The sequence below is a fragment of the Scatophagus argus genome, chromosome 1 (genome assembly GCF_020382885.2).
Source record: "Scatophagus argus isolate fScaArg1 chromosome 1, fScaArg1.pri, whole genome shotgun sequence".
Taxonomy (NCBI): domain Eukaryota; kingdom Metazoa; phylum Chordata; class Actinopteri; family Scatophagidae; genus Scatophagus; species Scatophagus argus.
The window spans coordinates 25,604,612-25,615,162 of NC_058493.1; the positions used below are offsets into that span (position 1 = coordinate 25,604,612).

General features: G+C 41.6%; 1 protein-coding gene across 1 annotated transcript in view; it reads right to left on the minus strand.

The window, feature by feature from the left end:
• lrrc4cb (leucine rich repeat containing 4C, genome duplicate b) overlaps positions 1 to 9,565 on the minus strand; it is a 33,341-nt gene extending 23,776 nt beyond the window's left edge. Inside the window, exon 1 of the mRNA XM_046394777.1 lies at positions 9,023 to 9,565. The gene's annotated coding sequence lies outside the window, so the exon portion shown is untranslated. The remainder of the gene's footprint in view (positions 1 to 9,022) is intronic.
• Positions 9,566 to 10,551: the final 986 nt, after the last annotated feature.

A 10,551-nucleotide genomic window follows, 5' to 3' on the forward strand; every position in this document is an offset into this window, starting at 1 on the left:
GATAACCATTCACATGAACACTCACACACCAATGGAAAAGCCATCAAGAGCAATTTGGGCTTCAATGTCTTGCTCAAGGACACTTTGACATGTAGATTGCAGAGGCATATTGACCCACCAGCCCTCTGATTGGTGGATAATCCACTCTACATCCTGAGCCAAAGCCAACCAGTTTCTGATTAAATATGACGAAGAACAGCATAAAATCCTCACATTTAGGAAGTTGAAACCAGAAAATTGTTTTTGCTTGAAACGTGACAATGACAAACGTGAAATGACTAATTAATTGATTGATTATCTGTTGGTTCATAATTTTGTGTTTTCCATTCTGTGGTCTGTGGAAGATTTACGTGCACAAATATGGCAGGAGGTTCGGGGTCCACCAACAGCAGGACAGTTTACATGTTTATATAGGGAATATACAATTTCACACCATTTTGCATCAACATTATTATCATATCTGTGATAAAAGTAAAAAATTGCTAAAGAAGTCAGAAGTGAGACCCGAAGACTAACTACAACCATTAGCTCTGGGAATAGTCATTTAGTTCGATTTGAGGCTCTCCACATTGATTTTACACTAATTTTGTTCAGGTCGTGCCAGAAATGACTTGTGTGCTGTGCATGAACCTTGAAATGGAAGGGAAAAGCCTGTAACTGAATCATCACCTCAGCACTAATCCTTTGTTTTAAGGAGAAATGATGTTTGTTAAATTTTAATTACAGTTGAAACAAATAATCAGGTGACAGGAAAAGGATTGACGTCCCTTTGATGATCAGTTTCTTCTAAAGTAACTTTTAAGAAAAATGCCAAATCTTTTTATGGTCTCATCTCCTTAAATGTGAGCATCTGATGGTTTTCTTTGTCAGATAATAAACTAATTAACTTTGGGTTTTGGACTGTTAGTTGGACAAAACAACCAATATGAAGAGGTAACCTTGGAAGAGAACTAAGCAATCTATGATTATCTATGATCTATGAACAATCAATGATTTGACTTATCAAGAAAATAATCAACAAACCATGCCACTCCCAGTAAATGAGGATAATTTCCATGTTTTAATTCATTTGAGAGGCACGCGCTGCTCTTTCAGTTGGGCTGAAATGTCTTCTTTTCAAAAGCATTTTCAGAGCCTTCAGACTGACACAAAATATGTGGCGGTCAAGCTAAAAATGAGGATCTTTTCTTTTCAGTGCCTGAAAGTCGACATTCAGGAGATGTAGTGGATTCACGGCACTGGACTGAGTCTTCTATCCAGAACAGGACATGCATCCTTATCCAATCAGATGGAAGGACTCATTAATTAAACCACTGCACCACCAGTGGTAGGTAAGTTGTGTTGCTGTTTCTAACATTATTAACCGGCCCTTATTGTTATTTATTTTCATTACCAAGGTGTGAATGAAATAAAGACTCGGCACTCCCACTCAGCTTGTATCTGTATTCCCTGCCTGGATAATTAAGTCCGAGCAGCAGGTGCTAGTTAGACAGTCTTGCAAAATTTAGCTTCAGCTGTGTATTCTCAAAGACATTACAAGGAAAAGCATAAAATTCACTAAGCCAAAGCTTTCTTGAGAAGCTTTTGCAACCATTGATGACTGAAGCACTTTAAAATTGGGATTGTTACTTATGATCTCTTTTTATTGATTATTCTGCTTATTGCTTTCTTAATTAATAATTAGTTGTTCTGTCAATTTTTGATTGTTTTGATCTAAAAAAAAGACTTAAATCATTTAATCAATTGTTAAAATTATCTTTAATCATTGATTAAGCACTCAATTGACATAATATACTTTTTTGCCCACCCCAATTTTTGCCCACCCCAAGCATTACTGAGCCATGCACATTTTGGATATGCAGTATCTGTTGAGGTTTGGAGAAATTAAATTTCTGCTGCCTAGTCTGGATAATCTACAGATGCATCATATTACTATCTTGTTACTAATATTGTAAAGTTTTGGGCAACTGTTGTATAATTATACAATTTATGGCCATTTCCAGCCTGTAATTTGCATGAGGGCTTAGTCAGTACTGAGACAGCATTTGTTTTACATTGTGTCTGATTAAGTCTGTTCTGATCCTGATCCTACAGCTGATCCAGGCATTTTTTAAAGGGATGGTCATTGGGAGCACTCTGATTGAAATTTAGCTCAAAACACAAGAAATAAAAAAAAAAAGACTGAGACATCCCACACTCCACTGATGTCAAATCGGATGCAGAAAATTGGTAAAAGATCAACTGTCCTTTACGGACTCCATCTGCTTTGGATACTTAGATTAATACATTTCACTGCAAATGAAAGGGACTTTGTGTTATTACTGAGGATGTGAGACTCAGTAAGAATAGCATTATTCTTCCAGGACAAAATGCTCCTGTGGCAATCAGTGATGTTCACCAATAATGTATTAGTGCTTTGTAACAAAAGAACAAGATGTTCTAACAACCCTATTGAAGCCCAGAAAACACTGTGGTTGATGAAAAGTTGTTGTCATAAATGGGGAAAAATGTAGCAGGGGAGCCTCTGAGCCACACACTAAAGAGACAATCTTGTCAGCCTTAAAAGATTCCCTTCTTGGTTTAGTAGTGTTTGACTTGGCGCCAGTTACTGGGGTTTCATCTTGGCCAATTAAGCCAATTTAGTGTATTCCAGCCACTACAATCTGCACTGTTTGCCAAAGCATTAATGAACTAGATATCAATTTCATTCTTACATTGATGTGGTCGCTCCCTTCAATGTATAATGCATCTCTGTCTGTTCCTGGTGAGTTGCAACATGAAAGCCCATGCATGCATGGCTCTTAGTAATGTTAAGATTTTCTCATCAAAGACATCTGAGCTAAATGAACTGGCAGGAGATAAAATGTATATTAATATGTGGGGACTTGGATAAATAGGGGAAAGTCAGAGAGAGGGAGATGACTGGGAGAGGAGGGGGCATTGAACATGAGAGAGATAGAGACTCATCATGACAGTCATCACTTTAGCTATTATCCCTAACTCTCTAAGGGAATATCTCAGTAAGGCGGAGTAAATTTGAGGCTGATAAGCAGACAATGAGATTTGCCCGGGCTTTGAGGCAAAGCCCTTCCAGAGGTTTACTTTCACCTACTCTGAGTTTGAACTTGGTGCATCAAATGGCAGAGGCTCTCTTTGGTGTAGGTTGGATTCTGCAGTGCAGTTGTGTTTTGAAGCGGCGTGTGCAGGTACTGTACAAACTTGCAGGTGGGTGGCTTACAATATAGTTTCAGCGTGTTGCACAGATAAGCTGCCTGTGGTCTTTGCAGGGTAAAGATTTGATTCTCTTTTCTTTGCCGTCTGTGAGTCTCTAATTAGCACTACGAGTCAAACTACAGAAAGATGAAGGGAAAAGTGTCGCATCTTACAACATGGAGAACCTGTGGAAAACTCCTTATGATGTAAGGCTGTGGGCTGTGAGTGCCCACAGAGCACTGAAGAGTTTTGTTTCACAGAGAAACATGCAAAACAAGTCAATGCCAGAGTTTCGAGCCAGTACGAGCTGCACGGCTCTAAGGATGTCTGTTGGTCAGTCAGTCTGCCCAGACTGAAACAGATGGAATTATCTCAGTCATTGGATGGATGAAATTTTTCACTGACATTCATGGTACCTGGAGGAGGAATCTTACTTACTTTGGTGATCCCCTGACTTTCCTTCTTTTTTTCTTATTTATTTTACCTTAGGGAAAATGACTACATTGCCATTAAAATTGAAGATGAATCTTAACACTGGTGATTCCCTGACGATTCCTGTTAAGAAGTCATTGCTATTAGTCCAAAGTTTTCACTTACCCAGTGAAGTATTTCTGTGTCTACTCGACACACTGGCACAAACTTTTACATAGACAGTCATGGTTCCCAGATGATGAATCCTAAACAGATTATCTGACTTTTCCTCTTGTGCCACCACGATGTTGTCATTTTAAGCAAAATTTCTTTACAAAATTAAATGAATTGCCATGAAATATGGGAATTCACGTTCCACCCGGCATGTATTATAACAACTGTGTGAATTCTTTAAGTTCTAACACCAGCATTTAAATTTGTCCAGCACTGTAGATTATTACCAAAAACCTGCCAAGACATTTCCAACAGCATCACTTTAATGCATACTAACATTCAAAATTAAGATGTTGAAGACAGCGAGGATTGTACATGATAAACATTAGCTACAGTATTTCCATTGTCATTGCAAGTATTTTGGCACACTGGCTTTAACACAAAGCACCATTATACAGGACAATGACTTTGATTTGTGGCAACCTGGATGCCACAACAAAGTAGCAAACTGTAGCAAAGTAGCAAACTGTATATAAAAAAATAACTTTCTCTCTGTAGTCTCTCCTGTAACACAGTCGTCTTCTCTATTGTCCACCTCGGTACGTTTCAAACTTTTGCTAGCTTAATTTTCTGACAAAAAACAGTTACTTTCTGGAACATTCTCATGGTACAAACGAACAGAAGAGAAAAGGATGATGCTGCAGGACTTCTGAAGTTTCTAAAGATGTTTTGACACCTTTTCCCCCTCTGACTGTGTTTGTTTTGAATTCATTGTAACATCCAGGGGTAAAACTGGGACGGGTTGTTGCCCCGAGCAAGATGCCTTGTCGGCCAACTTTGATTATGCACCAGCTGCCTCCAAAATTAAACAGTAAATCTCAGAAGGTTGACCGCCACGCTGGTGAGTACATGTTTACCCGAAACAAAAAAAAAAAAACTATTCTGAGAGCCTCTACTGTGTTTTGATGTCATTTGTGGGCACGTCTCTGCTCTGTGATATGCCGTATCAGCTGTTCTGGTAATGTTTTGATTTAATTTATATTCTTACACTGTGAAGAAAGCTTCAGAAATGGTACAGTGAAGTAAGTGAAACTGGTGTATAAAAGCCATAATTGCCTTTAGGACATTGTTTACTGTGATTATGCATTCTTCAGAGCAGTGGGCGGTACTCAGCTGTGCCTCACATCACAGCACCACCACACCTATAATCACAGAAAATATTGTTGACTTTAGCATTATTGCTAAACTGTATATGTGCAGATTGTTGTGTAGCTGTACAGAAATCTATAAGAGGCATTATGGCATTTGCAGAAAGAGGCTGATTGCTGAAGAGGGAGAAGCATGGTACGTAAACATGGCATGAACATACTCTTGCTCTCAGACTCTCGCTGGTGTTGATGGCTGGTTCCTGCTGCAGGCTACTACAGACACATAGTACACAGCACAGATGGTGAAATAAGGCACCAACGGCTGCAGTCAAAACAGTGAATGTGTCATAATGACATTTGTGCCGTAAGTTATGATTTTTTGCTGGCCCCACCCTGTCACTCTACATAAGACACACTTAGTGGTAATGAACAGCAGTGGCTCTACAGGCACACGTGCATAGAAACAGCCTCTTCATACATCACCACATTAATATTTGTTGATTTAGAAATGCAGACTTGTGAATGACACAGAGCAGGATTCGCTGAATAATCCCCTTTCTGGTGCACAAAGGCATAACTTAAGCTCCTACAGTGAATACTAAGTCTCTCCAGCCTGGCATGCATTGGACTCTTTCACACCCGAGCAGCTCAGCTCGTTCAGATTGGCCTGTCTCTTGACTCGACACAAACACATGTTCTGTGGAGGTACTACTGGAACGATACAGAGCGCTATCTATCAAAATGGAGCCATCCAGAAGTCAGTCTAATCTCCAGGTGCATCCCACTTGCTTATTTATGTCACACACACACACACACTGTACATAAGGAAATGTACACAATCCTTCTGTATTAGTTAAGATAAAAAGCGCAGGCCTGGAGGGACTGTTTTTCACTTGATCCGGACAGAACCTCAGCCATAATTTATCGTCACTCCAACACCAATCCTCATATCACAGAGAGAAGTATGCAGAAGGCCAAGACAACAATATAAATTGATGAAACAACAAAACAGTGTCCCTGTATAGTAAAGCATATCCCTCCAAATCACTGAATGCCCCCATCAATCCCCAAAAGCATAAGTGCAATGGAAAAGATAGTAATTTGGAAATGAATCAGCATTTTCGCTCACGACAGGTTGAAATCCAAGGCTTTTAAAAATGGGCATCAATCTACCCCAGTACATCATTTTAGCAAAGAAAAATCTGTTGTAGTTTAACAAACACGATTGTGATACAAAGCGGAGTTTAGGATTGTCAGAAGGTTACTCAGTCATTTGCTACATTAAAGAGGAAGGCGTTAGACCCACTGTGCAAAGCATTTTGACTCTCACATCTGTGATTCTGGAACTTTAAGTCCGTTAATCTTTCATCGACTTTAGCTAATTCTGTCCCATCATCTTGAGCAACCAAAGACCAAATTTTCTTCTCTTCAAAGTGTCACACTGAAATCAGATTGGCTGCAGCACCACTGAACTGTGTTTTTGTGGTTGACCCATAACCCAGAGTTTAGAAAATTAATTATGAGTCTCAGTTTGACCGAGAAGGTCATTTGACATCTGAAAAAAGGGAAAAGACATGCAGTTAATTCTACAAAGGTGTGTGTTTGGTCCTTAAAATTACTCTGTGATTAACATCCCACCATGCTTAGTGTTGCGTGTAAAAACCCTAGCAGTTGCTCATTATTTTGGCTCCTGTGGCTCGAAAAAGAAATCTGTTATTTTTAAGGGCTGATAGTATATTTAAGTATATTTTGCTGGAGCTTCTGTCAGGTACATTGTTTGACTTAATGACGTTTGATGATAGGAAAATGCAGATACAGTGATGATGGCATGAAAATGTGTTGAAAAGACATAACCACAGTCGTCGAATGTGATGTTTTTCCAAATGCAACCAAAAACAGACCATGCACTGTAAATAAACTCATGCAGCTTGCCATGAGAAATTAAAATATATATATATATTACGATGTAATTGCAATATGAAGCCTGATTAAATGTAAATTAGCCCCTTTTGTGCAGCAGGTAGTGCAAGAACAAAAGCAGTGGTTTACTGAGGGGGAAAACCTGGATGGTTGGATGAGTCATCGTTCACCCTCTTCTGAACCAGTGGTTGACTACATGCATGTCACACATGAAAAGAAATCTATTCGCCCGAGCGTGTATTTCCCACAGTGAAGGTCCCTGTCCGAGCTGTGAGCGGTGAGTGGTCCTGGCATAGCTTATATCCTTTTGGTCCCTTAGCAAGCAGGTAAATGCCAAAACCTATGACGGCCGGCGGGGTGATCACATTACTTAAGCTTTGGTGTTTCTTTCCTGATGACTAAGGAATATGTGACAGATCCACAGGGGCATAACAGGTCCCTGAGTTGTTTGATAAGCATGGAAATCGTGTTTACCCCCCTGGCAGGACTGGCCAGTTGGGCTTCCAAGTACGCAAAGCACCACACTTATTCTAGAAACGATATTTCAGGCCACCTTAAAAGATCACATGGTGGAACTTCTTGTGGAAAATAGTCACATTTCTCCGGTTGTGCTTCAGGTTCTGTTTTTCAGAATCCCAAAGCGTAGCAGCTCAGGTGGCTCATGGTGACCCAATGCCCTATTGAGACACTTATTGCTGTGTGGCCTTAATTTTAGCAGTTGGAATATCTCAGTGCACTGTAATATTCCAACTGAATGCAATGACAATTTGAAATTTAACTGTAAATCTGACTGCAAAAGGATATATGAGATGCAGCATTGTGCTACAAACTGCTGTGCATCACATGTTTATGAGAACATAACTTGATTTAAGACATTTTTAAACCTCGAACCACCTACTATAACCAGAACCCTTTGCTGAAATGCAGTTTTCACAGATTTTCTTTGTTATTTAATAATCTAAATCTAAACCGATCAGACAGGGCAAGTATTATCGGTAGGCTGCACTTATATGCGTGCAAATATTGTGGTAACCAACCCAGTCCGACTATGTCCTTCATTTTACGGGCAGGTTGTAAATTCGCCAGATGTGAATATGAAAGCGCACTCTTGAGGACGAAGCGGTTCAGGTTTAAACGGAAAGCTTTTGGCTGCAGCAGCACCAGCAATTTCAGATGTGAGGTGTGCTCCAAATGCAGTTCCCTCTACCAATTTTAGCCAACATTCGAGTATTTTCAGCATTAGGGCATGTTCAGCACCTCTCACTGATGGACAGCTCCTGTTTTCAAAAGAAAGCTGTAGTTTATTGCCAAAGCAACAATTGCTGGGACTTGACAATTTAACATTTAAAATGCATTCTGTATTTCTGGTCAACCTGCTCAGGATGTAGTTGGGAGAAGTGGCAACCTCATTTCTGTTTATAACCCATGGGTGGCTTTTCTGGGTTTTTTTTCTTCCTCTTTTGCAGACACACTGGGTCAACACGCAGAAGCACTGGTGAGAGAGAGACAAAGTGGAAACGTGTGCAAGGTGTGTGTGCACGAGTGAAAGCTGCAAAATAAAGCTTGACCCCAGGCTTTTGTTTTGCCACATTGCAACTCAAAGCGCCCTTCCTGTGGGCCAGCCTGCCCACCTGGCCAATCCGGCGCTCTTTTTGCTGCAAACGTCTATGCTGAGAATACCTGAACTGAATTTGAATGACCATATGACGTAGGCCTTTTTCCAAGCAGTAATGTCCTGCTGGCAACAGGGACTACCATAGACCATACAGTCTCTATCGAGCGCTCAAACACACAATTTGTTGCACCAGCTACCCCCACCCCTCCAACCCCCCTCCAACCCCAACACCTCCTCAACCCCCTTTCTGTTCCCATCTGTCTTTATCTCTATCTATATCTCTCTGTAGATACAGCTCACACACACACGTTCAGAAGCACACACAATAGCTCACACACGAGGATGCGACAGTTCTCATAACCTGGAAGATGGAATAAAGGACATGTGGAAAAAATAGAAAAGTATCAGTCTTTACATTAAGTCTGCGATCCAACCACAAATCGCGGGTTAAACGGCGATGAATAATCAGTCTACACGGGAATATACAACCGCGTATCACGGCGAATAGGCTCAATTGGGCTGAAATCAATCAAATACTTACGCATTTTCTCGAATAAATGAATTCGGGGTTGAGAGCAGCGAAGGGAAAATCAGCAGGGCCCCGGTCCCCGTTTTCAAGATTTGCAGTGCGACCGAATCACAAATCTCCATGTGAAAGGGATTGGAGGCTGCTGCAGTCCGCGTCTCTCTCGATCACAAGTCAAGATGCTCGCCTGCGAAAAATGCCAAACATTGAGAAAGAGTTGCGTGGATCTGCGCTGCGGCCACCATTCCCTCGGATGTAATGAGCGCCGATGAAAGCCCCTCAGAGGAGCAGCAGTAACCCCCTGGACCTGAAGATATTCCTCTGGACTGGGGAGGAGGAAATCCTGCAGAGTTTTTGACGGGGGGATCAAGTCTGTATAGGCCCTTCTTTTCCCCAAAGCAGTCACTGTCCAGATTGGCGAACACCGGTGCTTTCCTTATTGAAAAAATCGCTGAACAAAATTTTACAAAAAGATAGAAAGAAAGAAAGGAGAGAAAGGGGGAGAAACAAAACCAAAGTGGACTAATTTGGATTCAGCAGTCAGACGGTTTTTCTCGCGCGGATCATTTTCTCCAAACAAATTAACGAGCTCAGTGGACAGACATGACAATTAAAAACTGCCTATTTAAAGCATTGTTGATAAGGTCAGTGCAGAGAGGGGAGCACAAGCGTCCTACAAAAAACCCTGAGAACGCCTATTGGATAAAATTAAGGATATCCGTCCCACTGCAACCATCACACGCGTCGCATCAGGACAAATGGGTTGCCATAGGCTGCTCTAAAATCGCAGAGCATATGGCATACAGTATTTTCTATCAAGCAGAACGGCGAGAATCCACGGGAAGCTATTTTCTTCCCCAAAAGCAATCCGTTGTATTGATTCTATAAGCGCAGCTATTAGTAATAATTCCGCCTGTCAGGGAGAGTGTGTGTCCGATCCGGGTGGTGTGGCAGCAGCAGCAGCAGCAGCATCACCCGTGTGTTGCAAATAAAGCAAGTTTTTTTTCGCCACCGGTTCCTAATGGTTCCCCCGCTCGCTGCAGTCCATGACTTGAATAGCGAGCACGTTGAAATCACGGTCTCCAGGCACAGACCTGCCGTGCGCGCGCATGAGTGTGTGTATGTGTGTGTGTGTGTGTGTGTGTGTGTAGCCAAGAGTAGGTAGGTGCGCGCGTGTGTAGGCGGGAGCGTGTTCCCTGTATTGCCCAGGGACCACTTTAACTTTGACCACTCAGCCTGCGCGTCCATCTGGCCATTTAAATCACCCAGCGGTCGTTAATTATCAGGGATCAATAGCATTAACGCATAAAGCCCGAGTCTGATGTCTCTGAGCGTGTGTTTGTGCGTGCGTGCGTGCGTGCGTGCTCGTGAGTGTATGATTCAATTGTTGATGAGGTATGGTTGCCACCTACAGGCGTTAGTCTCTATCCAGTCATCCAAAACGGACCATTTCCACAGTCTGTATCCACAAATAAATTCACATTCAACACGTTCCACACGCGGAGGTCTCATCACTTCTCCACATTCAAAGCACAGATTCAGTG